Consider the following 21081-nt stretch of genomic DNA (forward strand, 5'->3'; position numbering starts at 1 on the left):
ATAAATATGGAATATATATTTTCTGGCAAATGTGATCCTATGGCTTAAATAGGTATATTGTAAGAGTAAGAAAATTATATATATGTATATGTATGTACAATAATTTTATTTAATTACTGTAAGTAAATTGTATGTGTGTGTATATATATGGGTGTGCATGTGTGTGTGTGTGTGTGTATATATATATATATATATATATATATATATATACACTCTATATACATATGTATGTGTAATTTACAATCCCCTCTTGTAACTTTACTCATAAGGACTCTGAGAAATTGTCTCATGTATTCAGGGACTAATCTTTTTGATATTTTGTTTGCTATTGTAACAAACTGCTTTTCCATTTCCCAAAAAAATATTCCTATGCCAAAGCCCCTACCAAGAAAATATGCTTATACTGCTTCTATGTTTTCTGCTTTTCAGTGCCTCCCTTACCTTTCTTTTCAAGGTCCTTTTACCATGTGCTGCTGTAAAACAGTCTGGTTTGTCAGCTCCTGTTTTAGTACAAAAAGAGCTATATCTTAGAAAAAAAACCTCTCCTCAGGATTTGAAAAGTTCTGTTTTTTGGTGATGAGTTTGGAAGTTTGGGGGAAAGCCCACAACCTATATAGCTGCTTCCAAAACAAGGGCTAAAAGTAGAATTGTTTTTAATGTAAAATGGATAGGACAGATTATCTGCCTTCTGTAGTCCTGGTACTGTTTTTTTCCCCGATTTCTGATCTTGGAAACCATGATTTATGGTTTATGGATCATGAGAGTTGTTGCTCATTCCAGATTATGCAACTAAATGTGCAACTGAGGGTGCTGTAGTTGTAAGCATTATTATTTTACCTTTGACTTTGCCTCTATGGATTAACTGTAATGTTTTGTATCATGGTAATGCCAGCTTAATTTTTAACATTGTGTATATTGTGACTATATATTTTTTTGACTTAAGATAATGAAAATGAATGATTACCATGCCAACACAGGATGACTCAGACATTATCAAAAAAAAAAAAAAAAAAAAAAAAAAAAAAAAAGAACTGAACAACTGTGCTATATTGATGGCAGATGGGGGAACACATACAACTGGATTAGGGAGGTAAAAAAGCACAATGGAGCATATTGGACAATCTGCAGAACAGAACTTGTTATTGGACCTGGTGGAGCAGAGCATAAGAAAACACATACGGACACAGAAACTCACATTTCCAGGAGAAGACACACAGTCACTTCTAAATGAATCAAAAGATTGGTCATCTCCCCAAAAGACACAAATTGTCTATTGAAAATAGTGACTGCTGAATTAGCTTGGGTATATTACTATAGGAATGAAAAGTAATTATCATATTGTTCCTTTAAACACAAAAGGACATTTTAATAACATATGTTTTGGCTTTTTATGGTGTAGTGCTAATTCTGAGGATCCTGCCTATAATGATACTCTCTAAAGTTTATCAAGTTGTTGAGTCATGGTGAAAGAAAAAAGAAGAGAAGGAGAGGAGAGGAGAGGAGAGGAGAGGAGAGGAGAGGAGAGGAGAGGAGAGGAGAGGAGAGGAGAGGGGAAGGGAGGAGAGGAGAAGAGAGAGGGGGAGGGGAGGAGAAAAGATGAAGAGAAGAGAAGACAAAAGAAGATAAGAGAGAGAGAGAGGAAGAAGGAAGGGAGGGAGGAAGGAAAAAAATATAGAAAAGAAAAATTCCCCTTCTAGCTTTTAGGAATTTTGACTTAAAAAGTGGAGTTTCAAATAATCTTGATTTCTATCAAGTGTGATGAAACTGCAGAAAATATGAAACTACAGATTGTTACCTTGTTCAGATAAAAACTAGACTCTGCTCTCATGTTTGGCAGAGAACACAAATGTAGATTTTGGCAAATCCCATTTAGTCTATAAACTTCTTACCAAATAAATGAAGAGATCCTACTTGCTAAACATCCCGCATATCTTGTAAATAGCAATGTCAAACGGAGCGGGGTTTGCTGACTTGTGATATTGAGGCTTTCATAGTAAAGATTTTCTTCGCTTTCTCACTTTTCAGTTTTCTTAAAACATGCATGAGCCCATGATAAGATTTCAACTTGATATAAAAGGGCAGAGATAGCCTTCTTAGACTTGCACCTATAAGATAATTATCATTTTTTTCTGGCCATAGAGATCATCTTAAAATGTTGGCCTGCCATCAAATTATATTTTCAGTGTGTACATATAGGATGTACTCTAATTTGGAGATACACTGGAGATGAAAAAGAGGGAAACCATTATAGTAAAAGAAAAATTATGCTGTTTCACCTAAACTGTTTGATGATCTTTGAAAAGGACATATGAGCCTAGAAAAGGATAAAATAACTGAATTTGAGTTATTCACTGTTATTGTAGGTATGAAAGAAATTCCCAAAGTGAAAATAACAAACTATAGGAAATAAGATGGCTTTGGAACTAAAAAAATAAAAGAAAGAAAGAAGAAAGAAAGAAAGAAAGAAAGAAAGAAAGAAAGAAAGAAAGAAAGGAAGGAAGGAAGAAGGGAAAGAGGGAGAGAGGAAGGAAGGAAGGAAGGAAGGAAGGAAGGAAGGAAGGAAGGAAGGAAGGAAGGAAGGAAGGTTGGTTCACCAGAAAAAGGAAGCCAAGTTAAATACAACTTTCTTATGTCTTTTAATTCACTTGAAATTTAACTTGTTTCCCAAAAATCAAATTACCTCTGTGCATTTAAACCATTTTCTTTAAGAAAGGGATATATAATTCATGATGACATCCACGTGCTTCAGAATGATTAAAAATGATGGACACTTTAAACATGAATAGGCTGTATAATACATTTATGAGTACAGAAAATCTGATTGGTAAATGACTGGTCTACCAGATCTAGCTGGCAGTGTAAGTGGCTAGACACTTGGAGAGCTGCAAACTAATTCCTATCATCTAAAAACTTTCTGGCAAGTAAAATTCTAAATATTCTATGCTCAAATGTTTCTGGTGTGAGGATATTTGGTTTGCTGCCATCTCATTAAATGTGGAACCAATGTGACACAGCCTTGAGAAGACAAGAGTTGCAAGTCAGAGTGAGTTTTAAAAGAAAAGAAAGATGTTTCAATGGCTGTAGGCAGTTCAAACAAGTATTACTAGACAAGGAAAAAGAGAGTAAAAGTATTCTACTGTATAATAGGACAAAAGAAACATTATTATCAATATTATTTAAAAATAAATATGGGTAGGGACACTGGGTGGCTCAGTCATTTAAGCATCCGACTCTTGGGGCGCCTGGGTGGCGCAGTCGGTTAAGCGTCCGACTTCAGCCAGGTCACGATCTCGCGGTCCGTGAGTTCGAGCCCCGCGTCGGGCTCTGGGCTGATGGCTTGGAGCCTGGAGCCTGTTTCCGATTCTGTGTCTCCCTCTCTCTCTGCCCCTCCCCCGTTCATGCTCTGTCTCTCTCTGTCCCAAAAATAAATAAAAAACATTGAAAAAAAAAAAATTTAAAAAAAAAAAAAAAAAAGCATCCGACTCTTGATTTCGGCTCAAGTCCTAATCTCACAGTTCATGAGTTTGAGTCCCACATCGGGCTCTCTGCTGTCAGCATGGAGCCTGAGTGGTTTTCTCTCTATCCCTCTCTATGCCCCTCCCCCATTCTCTCTCTCTCAAAATAAATAAATAAACTTTAATAAAAAGCTAACATTATTTATCATAATAATAATATGGTCTATAAAATTTAAATTATATATATCTTTAACTTTTTTTTTAAATTTTAGAGAGAAAGAGAGAGAGTGGGAATGGGGGAGAGGGGCAAAGGGAGGGAGAGAGAGAATCTTAAGCAAGCTCCACCCTCAGTGTAGAGACCTATGCAGGGCTCAATCCCAGGACCCTGGGATCACGACCTGAGCAGAAATCAAGAGTCGGATGTTTAACTGACTGAGCCACTCAGTCGCCCCTATCTTACTTTAACTTTTGACAAGTGTTTTATATATGATATGTTATCTTAATTATTCTTTTGGTTGCATTTCTAATTTTGAAGTATATACTTAATATTTATGTTAATATCACTATTGAGCAATGCCAGTTGTCTCCACTTTGTAAGACAAAGCTATTATTGACATATAAATTTTCCCATTCTACATTCCCACATTCACACCTCACCTTTAGTCAGCTGCACTTTTACTTTTACACCCATGGTACTATTCCTCTAGTATTTTCTTCCTAAGTTGATCTATATTTTATAATAAATAACAGAAAAAATCACACTACTGTAGACATAATTGTCTCCAATTCATAGATTGTCTTGAAGATAGCAGCAGCAGCAGTAATAATAGTAGTGGTAGGAACAGTAGTAGTTATGGGGTAATAGTGCTGTTACTATATTTTGTTGACATTGTAAAAACTTTTCTTTAGCTTACTTACTTTTATCAAGACTTCATTGTATTTCTCCTTGCTTAATCAAATTTTCTCATTTCCTTAGTTCTTTTATTGTCCTTTTGAGAGACTCTACCTTCAATCTCTATTCTCATGGTGAAACTTTGATCTCCCCACCTGCAATTGGGCTGTTACCTTAAGAATTACTGATAGCAAGAGCCATTGTTACCTGGTTTCTAACAGTTTTTCTTCTTTGATGTACATCCCACTCTGCCAAGACACATCTTCAACTATTTAACAAAGGCTGTAACAAGTTAAACTTTCTGAATTCTTATATATCTGTCATGCTTTTAAAAATTCCTCACACATGGGGGTTCCTGGGTGGCTCAGTCAGTTAAGCATCCGACTTTGTCTCAGGTCATGATCTCATGGTTTGTGAGTTCGAGACCCACATCGGGCTCTGTGCTGACAGCTCAGAGCCTGGCCTGCTTCACATTCTGTGTCTCCCTCACTCTCTGCCCCCTCCCCACTCACACTCTGTCTTTCTCTCTCAAAATAATAAATAAGCATTAAAAAAATTTAAAACAAACTTCTCACAAGTGAATTAATAGTTTGGCTGAGTGTATATCTCTGATAGAAAAATCATTTGCTTATAAAGTTAAAAGTGCTGCTGCTATGTCTTTCTAGCATCCATATTACTGTTAGGAAACTCATTTCCAATCTAGTTTGTATACTTTTCCTGAACATTTGTTTTCTATGTGTTTGTGTGGGTTTTTTAAATCTAATTTTATTATTTTGGTTTTTTTTAATTTTTATGATTTTTTTATTTAAAATATGTATTTTTTAAATTTTATTATTTTGAATCATCACTAAGTACTCAGTGAGCCATTTCAATCCGATTACTTGGATATTTCTCAGTTCTTGGCACATAGAGGTTAAGGAGAAGTAAAGTTTTAAGAAAGTTAATTAACAGTAAATTTAATCAAGATTTGCACATAAAAGTTATAAGGGGTTAATTGCAATTTTGAAGATTACTTTTAACACAAAGCATTCAAGCTTTAAGAACACTAAGATCTAGAGAATAGTGAAAGGAAAGAAAGAGACAATGATATAGAAAAGAAGTTTGTAACTATAACATGAGTATCAAGAGCATAATATCACTGAAGAGGCAGCAAGAGAAACTTGCAAGCCATGAATGACCAGTGGAACCAAATGCTTCAGAGGAATTAGGCAAAAGAAATACCATGTAGGAGATTAGATATATATTTTTTTCTTTTAAATTTCAAGTCACCCTTATATAGTGTTGTACAAGAGTGGAAGTCAAATAGAAGAGGATGAAAATAAGGAGCACATGTAGGTTGTAATTAAACCTGATTTCAAGGAGATTGAATGAGAGATTAGTCCTGAAAGGGCATTTTAAATAATCATTTAAAAAAAAAATATTAGCAATTGAGGGACGCCTGGGTGGTTCAGTTGGTTAAGTGTCTGACTTCAGCTCGAGTCATAATCTAGGGTTCGTGAGTTCAAGCCCCACATCAGGCTCTGCGCTGACAACTTGAAGCCTGGAGCCTGCTTCAGATTCTGTGTCTCCACTCTCTCTGCCCCTCCCTTGCTTGCACTCAGCCTCTCTCGATCTCTCTCTCTCAAAATAAATAAACATTAAAAACAATTTAAAAATAAAATAAAACATTAGCAACTTGAGAATATTTAAAGATATAAAGAAAGGAACCTTTTCCAAGAGCTTGAACATCTTAGAAAAAAAAGTGCATTTTCATACCACTAAAGTCTCAAATGTGTTAAAGGTTGATAACCTGAGACCATTTATGATTTTAAGTTATTTACAAATGAGACATGTATATTTATTGCTATACTGAGATGAGATCAGTATATGTGAAAAACTCAGGTTTTTCTATTGTATGAAGCAATCTATATTATTATGATTAATAAACTATATTATTAGTAACATATTATTGAGCAGGGGGGTTCAGGTGGGAATGAGCTGAAATTGGGAACTTAAATAAAATGAATCCTTGTGAGATAATATCTGTGGGTCAGCCACAATGAACTCAATTAGAGATAAGCAAAGGGCTGGCTGATCCGCAAAAAGGATAAATTTGAATAACTATTTGACTTCAGGAAAATTATTAAGAACATGTGCATATATATTCAAACAGTGTTTCATTCAAACTAGTTAAATAACTAAAAGTTTTATATCTTTTTTCTATAAAAGCTCCAATATGTAGACTGAAATATTTAATTAATTATAACTATAAATTTCTTTTTTCATCCCTTCTTTGATTAGTATCATTTCCACTCCAGGGAAATTGGAATAATCTATAATCAAGGATTGAGCTGCAAAATTTTAAAGCAAATTAACCTTTGGGAAAGAGTAGCATCGTTTGTGTAATTAAAATAATGAGAATTCTGGGGCGCCTGGGTGGCTCAGTCGGTTGGGCGGCCGACTTCGGCTCAGGTCATGATCTCGCGGTCCATGAGTTCGAGCCCCGCGTCGGGCTCTGTGCTGACAGCTCAGAGCCTGGAGCCTGTTTCAGATTCTGTGTCTCCTTCTCTCTGACCCTCCCCCGTTCATGCTCTGTCTCTCTCTGTCTCAAAAAAATAAATAAACGTTAAAAAAAATTAAAAAAAAATGAGAATTCTAAGAATAATAGTATTTGGATCTTTTCTATTCTTTATAAATGGAATCCTATTTGCATCCAAACAGTCAATCAAAAGTCAAACTCTAATTGTATATTCAGAAATTCCATCCTTGTGCCTCTATGTTAAAATATTTTTCTTTAAAAAAATGACTAGCTTTAGACAAGGATAAATTTGACATTTGCAAAAAATCATGGCCTCTGTTGAATGTCAATGTTAAACTTTCTTGACTTTTATTTATATATAAATGCAGGAAACTTTTTTATCATTTGCAATCTTAGAATTTACTTTTTATATTTTACCAATAATCTTTGATTACCTTAAGTTCAAAATTTAAATAATTTTGGAACATTTAAAATTTACTGTTCTTTTTGGACATAAAGCATAAAATACTTAAAAATATTTTAATGTTCATTCATTTTTGAGAGAGAGAGAGACAGAGTGTGAGCAGGGGAGGCGCAGACAGAGATAAATACACAGAATCCACAGCAGGCTCCAGGCTCTGAGCTGTCAGCACAAAGCCTGACTCAGCACTCAAACTCACAAGCCAGGAGATCATGACCGAAGCCGAAGTCAGATGCTTAACTGACTGAGCCACCCATGTGCCCCATAAAAACTTTTTAGTGACTGGTATAATGTTGGTGGTGACTTTGCATTTACATAATATGATCTTAGTAAATCTATGTACCTATTTACTGTCTTAGACAGTAAATCTATGTATATAACATGATTAGAAAAGTGTGACATGAATGACTATTACAGCTTGCCATGATGAAAAACACTTTTCAATACTGGTTGCAGTGACTGTTGACAAGGGAAACACAGGGAAGAAGTTAAGAAAAACATACAATAAGACCTTTACTTTTTAAAGTTTATTTATTTATTTTGAGAGAGAGAGACAGGGAGACAGAGAAAGATCAGAGCAGGCGAGGGGCAAAGAGAACAGGAGAGAGAGAATCCCAAGCAGGCTCTGCGTTGTCAGCACACAGCCCGACACAGGGCTTGATGTCATGAACCACGACATCAAGAGTCAGACACTTAACCAAATGAGGCACCCAGCCACCCCATCAACAAGACCTTTATTTACCTGCCACAAATTCTTTTATATAAATGATATGAATGGTATAAATAAGCATGGAGCAAATTTATAATAAGTGACCTATAATAAGTCAAGAGAATATTTTGAGGTTCATATTGAAATTTTTGTGTTGGTAACCACATTAGAACATCATTTTAAGCAGACATGAAATACATTTGTGTAGTCAAGTCTTTCTTCTGAGGAACTGAGTGGGTGATATCATACACTATGATTTCTAAATTTCCTGGGGAACTTCCAGATTAGATAACTTTATGGTCACCCAAAAGGTAAATGCAAACAGACCCAATATGGTGTTAAAAATTAATCCCCAATTTCTCTGTGTATCTTAGTGGTTCCAACCAATACAATTAAACATTACAGTTTTCTAAATACAAATTTCAAATCCCAGCATCATTCATGGATATTAGTTGAAACCATGTTTGTGAACATGACCTTTCTTGACTACACATATACCATTAAACCCAAGATAAGGGCAGATAACAGACACACTTCTGGGTGGCCATGCCCAGAACCTCAACAAACAGTGTGAAATTTTTTTTTCTCCAAACATCTTACGCCCACTGTTTGTTTTATTTTAATTATTTGTTATTTATAATTAATTAAAAATTGTCTTAAAATGTGAACATTTAGCTATGACATCTTGAATTTTGCACTGTATACAATACACGTGAAGAGAAAAGATGCTTCTCAGTTTTCAAGGTAACGCTTTATGAAGAACTGCATTGTGGATAATAAAAAAACATAGTACTTTCTGAGATCCATTTATGGAAGGAAAATAAATATCTCTCCCAAAACAGTCATGGACATTCATGTAATACCTAGCAGAAACAGGAAAATGCTGATATGTAGAGGTTATTTCTGTGCTGGTTTTCCACATGATCCCTAACTTCTTGAGGCTTTTATTTTCTGAATTATCTCATTCAGATCAGACAGTTATCACGTGGCAAATATATGTGGGAATTGAAAAAAACTGCATGAGAATGTTGAGAGTTGTACCTTTTATTTCTGAGCTCTAAACCCACTGTATCAGTCTCCAGTGATTTTTTTTTCCATCATTCCTTGGTATTCTGAATAAGAAATATTTGTACTCAATGGAAAAGAGGCTAGATTGCTCAACTTAAAAAGTTCAAGGAAAGAGGGAGGCAGAAAGAGGAAAAACAATCTTGTGAAACGAGATGGAGATTGTTGAGATTTAAACATATGAGTAGCTTCAAAATATATGTGTCAAAAAGGTAGAAAAAGAAAAATTCTGAAAATGTTGACATGGATTTTGAATTAGATACCTCTTAGTAATCTTTCATAGATACAAGTAAAGTATGTAATTCCATTTTAATTATTTTCTGTATGATTCTTTAGAAGTAATTCAGAGTAAAGGTTAAGGCATCTGTCCCCTCAAATTTATCAGGTTTTTCTCTGGGCATTCAACTTAGACTTCAGAATTTAGGTATAATACCAACCAACTGATTAAACGTATGCCTTTCAATATTCAGAAATCTAAACTATCTCCCTCATAAAATAGCAAATTGGTTACTTTTCCTTACAACTTCATGACCATAAAATTACTTAAGAATTTGGACTTCTTTTTGGATAAAGAAAACAATCAGTGTTTAAGATAATTTTAGTGTTTCTGCCTTGCTTTTGTCAGTCAAGACCAGAAATTCTATGATTTGGGAGGCAACTCTAGAAATCATTCAGTAGTAGAGGCAAAGGCAAATTGTTATTAGAAATTTGGGTAAATTTTATTACATGATGTTCCATGAATCACATAAATTGGTATTATATACATTACTATGGTTAGGAAATAGTTTTGCAATTGTTTACATAAGAGCTAGTTTATAACATAAAAATTCACTATGTGAGAATTTATACGGTTCACAATAGTAGATGTTTATAGATTCAAGGTCACAAGATGTATTTCATATGTAACACATTTTACTTACTGGTCAAAGAAATATATTTCACTTTGCTTAGGTCAAAGTACATCCCCCAAACTGTCTCATTCTCCATATTCCTACTCCTAAGTGTCTAAAAATGTGTTAAGAAGCTGAAAAAAATGACTGGGATTTTGGTGGAGCTTATATGAAGAATTTATTATCCACACACTGAGGGAAGGGTTCAAAAAATACTATCAGAGATCATATTTGGAAACTAGAATTAAAGAATAAAGTTATCAGCAAGATGGGTGGGGGTCGGGGGGGATGGTCCCTGCTCTCTCAGCATCCTTTAGAGAGGAATATTTGGGTCAGACTCAACTAGAAATAACATTGTGTTCCAGGAAAGAAATTTTCCTAAAAATATGCTCTACAGAGAGTATTTGAGTGTTCTTAAAAATGGTAAAATGATAGTCTGAACTTGGGTACCACCTGTTCAATACTTGTACTAATATCACTGGAAAACTCTAGAAGGTTGACAAGATTCTTTGTAGATTCTCCAAGTGCCTGGTAATAGAATAAGCTAGCATCCTTGCACAATACCAAGAGAACTGTGATAGTCTGATCTTACCAAAAATTATGTCTTTTCCAAGTCAACCCCTAATCTTAAGAAATAATCAAATATGAACCCTGTTTATCAGGAGATAGAATTAATTGAATCAAGAATAGGAAAACAGAGTGAGAAATATATTATACCCTCCATCCACTTCCTGGGGTTGGCAGTGTTTGACTAAACCATTGGGATTTTATTCATCATTGACTATTACCCTTCTTTCATACCCAGAAGACAACATTATGTCACCATATGTGATTTCTGAAAATACAAGAGTTTAACTTTGGAGCCACCTAAAATGAAATGAGTGTCCAAGTTATGCCCACCCAGCTGCCCTTCATCTGAACAATGGAAACCATCCATCAACCTACATTGTTCAAGGAAGTTATGAAAACAGAGAGGGGAAGTAGGATATTCCTCAAGATTCTCTACCCTCCCCAACTCTTAGGTTTTTATTTTGTCAGGGTAGAGGGACTGAATATTGATGCCTTCCTTTGGTGGACTTTCTACCAGAATTTTTATTTGCAATGATTACTCTTTTGAAGCAATCAGCAAAGATCATAACAAGCAATTCCAACTGCCATTTTGACACATTCACAGAGCCAACAGAACAGCAGTCAGTCTCCAGTCCAAGGAATTTGTATGGTAGATATTTGGATGAGCATTAACAGTTTTGATCTTTAAGAGGCAGTCCTCTCCAGGAGCCTACCTTTCCAATAACCTAGCCAGATACTTCTAAAAATTAACTCTTCTGCTACTATATCCAACCATATGATCATCCGTATAAAACTTCTACCTCTACTTTCAGTTTTAGCCTCAGTTCTGTTTTTTTCTGTACTCTCTGTCCCAGAGAATTAGCTATTGGCAAGCTCCCAAGGAGATTACACCACATTAAGGATCATTCCAGAAATTCTGCTCAGTTCCATCCAGCTTCTTTATATATTCTTTCAGACCCACTGGCTTTCATGTGTTTCTCCCATAGAGAAAATCTTTGATAAGTTCCTGGGGAACATACCTGTGAGGAATAGGGCAAACAAGTGAGAGCACACTACCAAAGATACAGTGCTCAATACTCTCAGCTTTGTGGAGCTCAGCTTTCATGTAATGGGAAACCTAAAGTATTTTCCTAGACTTGGATAACTAAAATAAATTAGATATCCCCACTTTCATCCACTGGATTCCTAAAGGCAAAGACTAATGGGTGGAAGGAAACTTTTTCCATATTCTTGATCTGATTCCCTACACCCAGGGAAGAGTTGAAGTTTGGGAATATAACCACTAATTTTCTATGAACAGAATGTGATGCCACAGAGGAACTGCTTTGGCTATTGGGCCCATAAACACTAGGTTATTTTGACACAAGTATCATGTAATCATAAATTCTTTGGGGACTAGACATGGTTTTGCTCTTGCTTTAGTTGAAATAAACAAGCTTATCCAATGGCCATTGCTACATGAACCATTTGCCTCTTTATGTCTGAGTTGTCTATTTCTAGAAGAAAAGTGTATACACACACACACACACACACACACACACACACTATATTTTACAGTTTTCTTGTTCAGCAAGTCTATTCCCATTATCTATTCTTCTAGTTTTATCTAAGAGAATCTAATTAGCCAGTGAAATTCCTCCTGGTAGTGTTATTAAAGGTGCCACAGAGAAATCATACAAAGTCCCAGTAGGAAGACAAGTGTGAAGGAGTTAGAATGTAAATAGAATAGTCTTTGGGTGATGCATTTACTTATGAAACATCTCTGCATTTGCAGACTGGCTAATGGAAAAGTGTGCTGATAAAGAAATTAATATGATATTCAAATATTTAACAACTGATAGAATGTGAACATCACAATGATCAAGCTCGTTCTAGAGGTCTTGTTTTGTGATAAACATTAACTCTTTAATAATAATATTAAGCATGTCAAAACCATTATTTAAAATCAGATTATTGTAGGATACACAATTTTCTTCTTATCATGCACTAAAATAAAAATAGTCAGTGAAAATAAAACGGTAATATGTATAGCTTACACTTACCCAAATGCTAAAAATGATTTCTTATTATGAATAAAGTCATGAATGTGATCTTTCAATAATTTTAAGCAAGAATGCAATCAACCAGATGTTGTCTTATATCATAGATTACTCTAGAAACTTGGTATGATGCAAATGATGTAAGAAGCTTCTGGTTGTCATTTTGCAATAACATTATTAACAAATAGTAGTTAAATGGTTGGATTTTTCTAGAGTCTTTGACTTAAAATGCAAAATGGAAACATTTTTATTTAATGCATATTTAATGAATCACACATGAAAATAAATGAAGTTCTGTTTACTTTCTGCATATTCTAATTATCAAAGGGGTTATGCTTGCTTTAAAACCAAAAAATAAAAATGTAGGTAACTGGATCCTCATCCCTTATTAGCAGTTATGTATGACTGTGTGTATGTAATTTTTATCTTTGTAATTTGATTAATTTTAAGATAAGAGAAATATAGAAGTAACATTTTTTTACATTTTTATATTATTGATCAATGTACTTTTAGAATATTTAAATCATGTTAAATCATTCCTTACAATTTTAATTCAACTTTTATTTTGGTTTATCTTCAGCAAACAATGTCTAATTATTTGTTAATGGTTATAAATGAGTATAAATAAAAATGATACCACAACCACTGGCAATTGCAAAAATCTTACCCCTATTTTGTTCTTTCTCATTGAATATGCCAACATATTATTCAGCATGACATTTTCATGGTTATTTAGAACACAAGAATCAATTTTATGTTTTTGCCATTAGACTATCTGATAACCCAATGAAAACCACTCATTTGAAAAGGAAGATAACATCTGCAAGTAGTTTGGCTGAAGTGTTGTCTGTGATCTTCAGGAAAGAATCCCACTATTCTCCACACAATTCAAAACTATCTAGACTCTGTTGGTACCAAACTTTTTTTATAGTTTGCTTGCTCTAACCAGGTGGTGTCAACCGAGTAAGAAAAAGGTTGGTGTATTGGGTAGGATTCAACCAGAGAAGCAGAACTAACAGTCTGCAGATTCAGGATATTTATGACTGAGATATACAATTTTACATGAACTTATTGTAAGGAATTGGCATATAATTGTGAGCTCTGGCTAAGCACATCCACAACTGATAGGCCCGTTTTTGGACTGAAATACTTTCCCTATACTCTATATGAAATCATATCTCAGAGTATAAGCCTAGATTTTGCTTTATATGAATAATAGTTCTGAAGGTGTGCAAGGTTCAGCACATCATGCTGGTTTCTTCGGTCTTCAGCACGAGTTTACTTTAAAGCTGTCAGAAAAGTGAAACAGTTTAAGTACTTTGATTTCTTCTAAGGACATTACAGAGGAGATTGTTTGTCTTTTAAATTATCCCCCTATTTAATATTTCTATTTAAAATATGAAAGCTGGAATTCATAACTGTACGTTGTATCATCCAGGAAAATTTTTCTCAGAGTAGAGGTGAATGTGACAATTAATGTTGGCAGGGGCAATTCTTGAATATAAAAAATCTGACCTTATTTGCTGGACCCACATGGGGGGACACTGTTGCTTTATGATTACATTATAAACTTTAGAATAAGATAGACATGGTTCAAGTAACAAATCTTTTTCATATTGGTTGTCTGATAATAAACATCATTTCTTCTTTGTGATCAGTTTCCTTGTCGTAGAAATAAAAGAAATAATACCTGTTGTTCAGGATAATCTGAAAATTAAATGGGATAATTCTTTTTACTGTGCCCAGAAGAGAGAGGCAGTAACTGTTAAATGGTAATTTTACTGTGATGTGCACTAAAATTATAAACTTAATGTTCTCTATGTGAACAGCCTGTCAATTTTCTACACAATGATCTGTACAGTGGCATGGGCAGAACACTCGTTGCCTAACAGACACCAGAAAATGAGAAGTGTGCAAAATTTGTAGTCTGATGACAAACCAATAGACTTTAAAGTTTTGGGTTCAAAGTACCTTAACTGACTGCATGACTTTGGCCAAGTCATTTTAATTTCCTTGACTTCATTTTTCTTAAAATGTATAATAAAGATAATGATATATATCTGAGTTTAGCTGGGAAGAGTAGACAAAATAATAATGAAGTAATGATAGTAAACACTTTATTGAGTACGCTATAGACACTTAAAGTTTTTGTATACTAGTTAATTACAGAAATCATTTAAGTTAGGTGACAGTATTATTTCTATTTTACACTTGAGGAAATGGTGCTTGAAGAGAAGGAAGAGAAGGAAGAAACTTGCCTAAGTCTACCATACAAGTTAGCTCAAGTTTGAAATATGTCTGACTCCAAAGCCTGTAGATTTAAGCCCTCCACTAACATTTCTGGCACACTACACTTGATATTTAATAAACACCTGACATTTGGTAAGTACTTAATTATTTTTATTAGTTTTCACTTTTCCCTAATTAACTTCATGTCAGAGAAAAGGAAGAGGGTCTTGTGTGTTTGTTGGGAAAAAAAAATGATATCTCATGTTGAGAAAAGAACAACAGGCTATTTTTCTGTGGCTGAACAAATATTCTTTTAATCACTAGCTTTGTATACATACACAAAGGTGTATAAATTAAATGAATAAATTCAAGCATCAACTACTTCTTCTGCATGGAGACAAATACTTGGTTTAGCTTTACTTTCTACCTAGTTTGTTCAACTCTGGTGGCAATGATTATTTTTCTATCATAAATAATGTCATATATTTTACTTCAAAGTAAACCCCCTTATTTTTAATACTTTACATATTAAAAAGCCAAAATAAAGCAGACCATGAGTAGGAGTAAATGCGTTTAAATTTCATTTATAGAGGGGCACCTGGGTGGCTCAGTCAGTTAAGCATCCGACTTTGGCTCAGGTCATGATCTTAAGGTTTGTGGGTTTGAGCCCTGTGTCAGACTCTGTGCTGACAGCTCAGCGCCTGGAGCCTGCTTTGGATTCTGTGTCTCCCTCTCTCTCTGCCCCTCCCACACTTGGGCTCTGTCTCTCTCTCCCTCAAAAATAAATAAACATTTAAAAAAACTAAAACTCATTTATAGATAACTGTGTTTTTATTTCTTTAATATTTCTGGAAGGCAATATAAACAAGTTTCCATAATCTTTACTAACACATGGCATCTTTTTGAGTAATATAGCTATTTACATATTTAGTGGCACTTAACCAAATATAGGAAATGAACAGACAGTATTGAAAAACAGGCAATTGGGATATATTTGACTGTAACCCTTCATTTAGATTTTACATCTATTCCATGTTTGACCAGATTAAACATATTTGCCCAAGATGCAGATAACAAGAGGCTTCTGATGGATGTAACTTTGAAAAATAAGGCGTTGACTTTTTTGGTTGGTATTTTATTTTTGTTTTCTTTTAACACCAGAAGTGGCTCCCTCAAGTGAAAAGTGTAAAATTGCTGGACTCTCTAAGGAGCAAAAGAAAATTACGTGTGGCATGAAGTGTGGTGATAAAGCACTTTTACTTTTTATCAAGATGTAATCCAAGAAGTCAGTGGGGATACATATGCTTTCTCCATTGCTATTAAAACATAAAACAAAATATCACAGTGACCAAGTATTTATATGCAACTCTATAAAGAGACCAAAGAGAGTGGACTTTCCTGAGGTCTCTAGGTTTCCAAATTGCTCAAGAAATATAACCATATTCCACAGAGGAATGAAAAAGGCTCCTTTGACATCTCAATATTTTAAAACCCTGAAAATAACTCACATTTAGCAAATTTTAGCTAAAATATAACTTGACATTAATGACAGGCTGCATTTGAACACTGTAATTTTTATTGAAATCAACTTTCTCCTGTAACAACCCAAGCAATTATCTATTTTACGTCTGTAGTTTCATAACTTTTACAACACACCACAGTATTGTCTATACATAGCTTCACAATGTTTCCAAAATTGGCATGTTCAGGGGGATATTGCATCATATTCTTGATGTTATTAAAAGTTAAACTCTAATGAAATAAGAGACTAATTGAATGACTAGTTAGTATGATTGTTCTTCAGAAACATGATTTCAATTTCATGGTTTGCTGAGGCATTTATGGATTTCAAAATATTTCTATAGTTTCTGGCTACTAGTATGAAGATGAGGATATAACAACACCAATTCTAATTAATTGTAACATTGTAGAGTTTAGATTTTACATTAATCAAGCATTTATGTAGTGACAGGTACCATTTTAAGTACTCTTTATACTGCCTGATTTTTCTAACATAGGTGAATAGTATTATAATCCATATTTTTATAATAATGAAACAGAAGCAGCAAGATTTTAAGTAAATGTATAAAACACACAGTAAATAAATTGCAAAATGTGCTTTTGTACCCATTCAGCCTTCATAGTTTCTGCTTTTCCACATTGTGCTGCTTCAGTGTGAAATGGTGTGTGTGATAGTTGTTTTGGTGTAATTAGTGTCCCCATCATTGATTTTCCTGGTGTTGGAAATCTATTCCATATGATTTATGTGAAGATAATCTTATCCACCGTCCATCCCATATAGCTGGACAGTCAAGATCTGTCTAGTTTTTTTTGACAGATGTTTTGACATATGTACCCTGGGAAATAAAAGGTCTTTCTTTCTTGAAGATGAATACTTGTGTCAGTAAGTGGATTGCCACAAATTTCCCTGGTCTGATGAAGGAGTCAGAAAGAAAGAGTGTGTGGAGGGGGGGGGGGAGTAGGGGGAGGAGAACAAACGTGCAAAAAGAAAAGCAGAGTTGATAGATGGACTGAGGAAAATATGAGCCCAAAATACCGTATTTTTGGCTCTAGACCCAGGTATATCTATATTAAGCACAGCACTATGTTTTTGTTTCATGAACAATGAATTCTTCTGCTTAGTTTATGGTTAAGGGGGTGCTTACCAGCATCACACTTTCCTTCTACAGATGAGGAGGCAAATTAAGAAATGCCAACATTAGCTCCATTATCAGCTCCTTGAAGGCAAGGATTATGTCCTGTTCAACTCTGATGTATCAACACATGAACTCACTCAAAAATATCTGTGAAGTGAAGGAAGGAAGGATAAGCTCAAAGCTAATATTTGCTACTCTCATTAATAGGCAAAGTGAGATCACAGCCAAGCCCTGACTTCCAAGGCTATCAGTGATTGATTATTATGATACAGTCACACTATACTTGGCAGAAGTTATATTGAGTATTTTTATCATCATCATCATCTTTTTAACAACAATGAAGTATCATTTACATATAATGAAATTAAGAGATATTAGAGACAAACTCTGATCACTTCTGACAAAGGCATCCATCCATATAATTTGTAACCCTATCATGATATAGAATATTCCCTCTCCAGAAACTTGGTTGTTTTTTTTTTTTTTCCAGTCAATCCCTATTGCTATAGTTATCTATTTTTATTTATCTCAAAGGTTCGTTTGGCCTGCCACAATATAAACTCTTTTGTGTCTGGTTTATTTCTATCCATATACTATTAATATCCTTCTTTCACAGAGAAGGAAAATGAAATAAGGAGAATACATAACTAGTGACTAATTAGTATTAGTCAAAGGTCATCCAGACAGCACCTGTCATAGCTCAGGTTCAAACTTAGCAGTTTGATTCCAGAGTCTGTGTCTTTAGTTGTATGTTTAATGCTCACTTGCTCCAGCTTCCATGCACTTACATTTAATAACTAAATATATTGTCAAGGTTTAAGATTTTAATTACTATGCAATATGTTTTATATTTATAGTACAATATGTAGAATTTATATGTAGAATATATTTTTAAAGTACCTAAATAATAAATCATGTTTTTTTTCTCTTATGTTACTTTAGCATATTTTATACACACCAAAGAATACATAACCAAGACAACCATCTAGAAATTTAAACAACAAAAATTGTTTTCAGTTGAATTATCTTAATGTTTCAGGAATTGTTTTTATGAAAGTGTTAAAAATAGTTAAATATTCTATTACACACTGCATATGTAGACCAGACTTTGTGGGAGAGCACCACAAATAAAAAGGCTTAAATTATATGTTAAAAAGATAAATGTATATCACAATATAATTTACAATGACATTAATAAGCTCATTAGTTTAATTCATTCTGACTGAAGCATTGATATAATGAAATTATTAAAAGTAACTGGGTTTAGCAACATATTATTGTGGCAAGATTTTTAAAAAGACTGCCATTAATTAATTGATGCTATAAAGATCAAGAAAACTGTTTATAGAGGTATTTTCTTATTGAATTATTTGAGTGAAATTACTTGGTAAAATTTTGGTATAATGATGCCATAAAATATTGTCTGGGAATGAATTGCTGCAAACCCTTCATGAGTTCCCAAAAGGAAGAACATTCTTTATTGAAATTTAAAGCCTCTCATTAAGAACTCAGAAGAAAATTATTGACATGCTGTGGGACTTTCCAGGATGAATAGAAAATTATCTGTTTTTCTTCAACAGCGTATAAAAGACATATATAATAAAACAGATGTGAATGAGGATAATAATGAATGCACAAAGCTGCTTTTTAGGAAATTAATTATTCTTCTCAATATTTCTTCAGTCTTTTTAACTACTTTTACTATGGTCATTGTCAATTATATATAGATTCATTTGGGTAATATTTTCTAGACATAAACATACAAAATTATGTCCTACCCAAGGGTGATCTGAAACTGTCACCTCCCCCACAAACTGCCCTCCCACTTTCTCCTGCCCGACCTTAGTAAACTAAGATGGCATTTTAAATTGGTGAAAGTAATGAGGTTTACATAATACATATATAAATTAACGGGCAGAGATAGATTTTTTTTTATATTGGCTGTATTATAGAGAATAGTGTGATTTGTACCTTATCAAAGGAATTATTTAAACCATGCATTTGTAAAGGGAGTCCCATCACCTTTAAAGGAATAAGAATTAGCTCTTTTGAGCTATCATATCTTAGATATTATAATGGTTTGTGGCCTTCAGTACATACATAAACAATATACAGTATCTCTGTGGCATTAAAATTTCATGATGGAAGCTGAACAATTAGGAAAAAAGAAGTCTAAAAAGGGTCAGTAGGGGAGTGGTAATGAGCTTTTTTGCAAAACATTAAATAATGATAGTATGCCAAATACAGCAGTGTTGATTCAATAATTGTGGCCATATTTAAATGTTTTTGTGTGAATATAGTTACAGATATAATAAAGTTAGATTGCCTGTTGCTATTGACTGAATGTTTGTGTTCCCCCTCCCCTCATTCATATGTTGAAATCTAATCCCCAATGTGATGGTATTTGAAGGTAGACCTTTTGATAGGTAACTAAGTCATGAGGGTGGTGCCCTCATAAATGTGATTAGTGTCTTTTTAAAAGAGATCCCAGAGATTCCCCTTGATCCTTCTACCATATGAGGACACAAAAAGAATGAGACAATCTATGAACCAGGAAATAAGCTCTCACTAGATCTTGAATGTCCCAGTGATTTGATGTTGGATTTCCCAGTCTCCAGAACTGAGAAATAAATTTCTGTTGTTTATAAGCCACGCAGTCTATGATATTTCTGTTATAACATCCAGAACGAATTAAGACTCTTTGTATAGAGGTAGAGGGGTGGGCAGGGATAATCAAAGTCTAGCTGCTTAAGTTACTGGCCCACAGACAAAATTAATAACATATTTGCAAATGTCTCCTTCATTTTTAATAACATACCTTATATATTATTTAAAGAATAAAGTTATTTTGTGAACATGTTCTTATGAGCCAATTAAGACACGAGGAAAGGGGGCTCCTGGGTGGCTCAGTCAGTTAAGCGTCAGACTTCAGCTCAGATCATGATCTCATGGTTCACGGGTTCGAGCCCTGCATCGGGCTCTGTGCTGACAGCTCAAGGCCTGGAGCCTGCTTCGGATTCTGTGTCTCCCTCTCTCTCTGCCCCTCCCTCTCAAAAATTGAGTAAACGTAAAAAAAAAAAAAAAAAAAAAAAAAAAAAAAAAAGACACCAGGAAAGTTAAAACCTGTCTTAACCTATGTTACTACTTTGATTGTAAGTGGGTGTGGAAAATGCTGAATAAATAAGGTTAAACTAATTCCCACACTAAAAGCAGTTTTTTAACTATTTCTTTTTAAAATTATCACAAGAAGCTTTGGTTTTACAGAAATATATTGGCAATTCTTGGCCTTTACAAAGAGATCAAATTGAGCCACATCTCTCTTAATTCCGAAAAAGGAAGTGTCAAAGAAAAATTACGGATTTAAACAGGCAAGGAAGACTTTATTTAAGACTATTGCAATAGCAAAGAAAGACTGAATTTAACTCTGCTGAAACCAAAGGCAAGAGCATTCTTAAGTACTAGGGTGAGCTACTGGTAAAGTACAGGAGGTTACTGAGAGGCTGGTCAATGTGTTTAGGTCACCCGTTTTTACTAATTGGTACTTATCAAAGTTAGGCTCCCACCCTCCATTAGACAAGGAGATAGGAGTCCTATTTT

The 21081-nt window shown here is 34.2% G+C and overlaps 1 long non-coding RNA gene across 2 annotated transcripts in view; it reads right to left on the reverse strand.

Annotated features, from left to right (window-relative positions):
- Positions 1–21081, reverse strand: part of LOC122237930 — a 196692-nt gene that overhangs the window by 123938 nt on the left and 51673 nt on the right. For both annotated transcript variants that reach the window (XR_006216704.1, XR_006216705.1), the window contains one exon: positions 17494–17631. This is a non-coding gene — a long non-coding RNA (uncharacterized LOC122237930). The remainder of the gene's footprint in view (positions 1–17493; positions 17632–21081) is intronic.

Source organism: Panthera tigris, chromosome B1 (assembly GCF_018350195.1).
Source record: "Panthera tigris isolate Pti1 chromosome B1, P.tigris_Pti1_mat1.1, whole genome shotgun sequence".
Taxonomy (NCBI): Eukaryota; Metazoa; Chordata; class Mammalia; order Carnivora; family Felidae; genus Panthera; species Panthera tigris.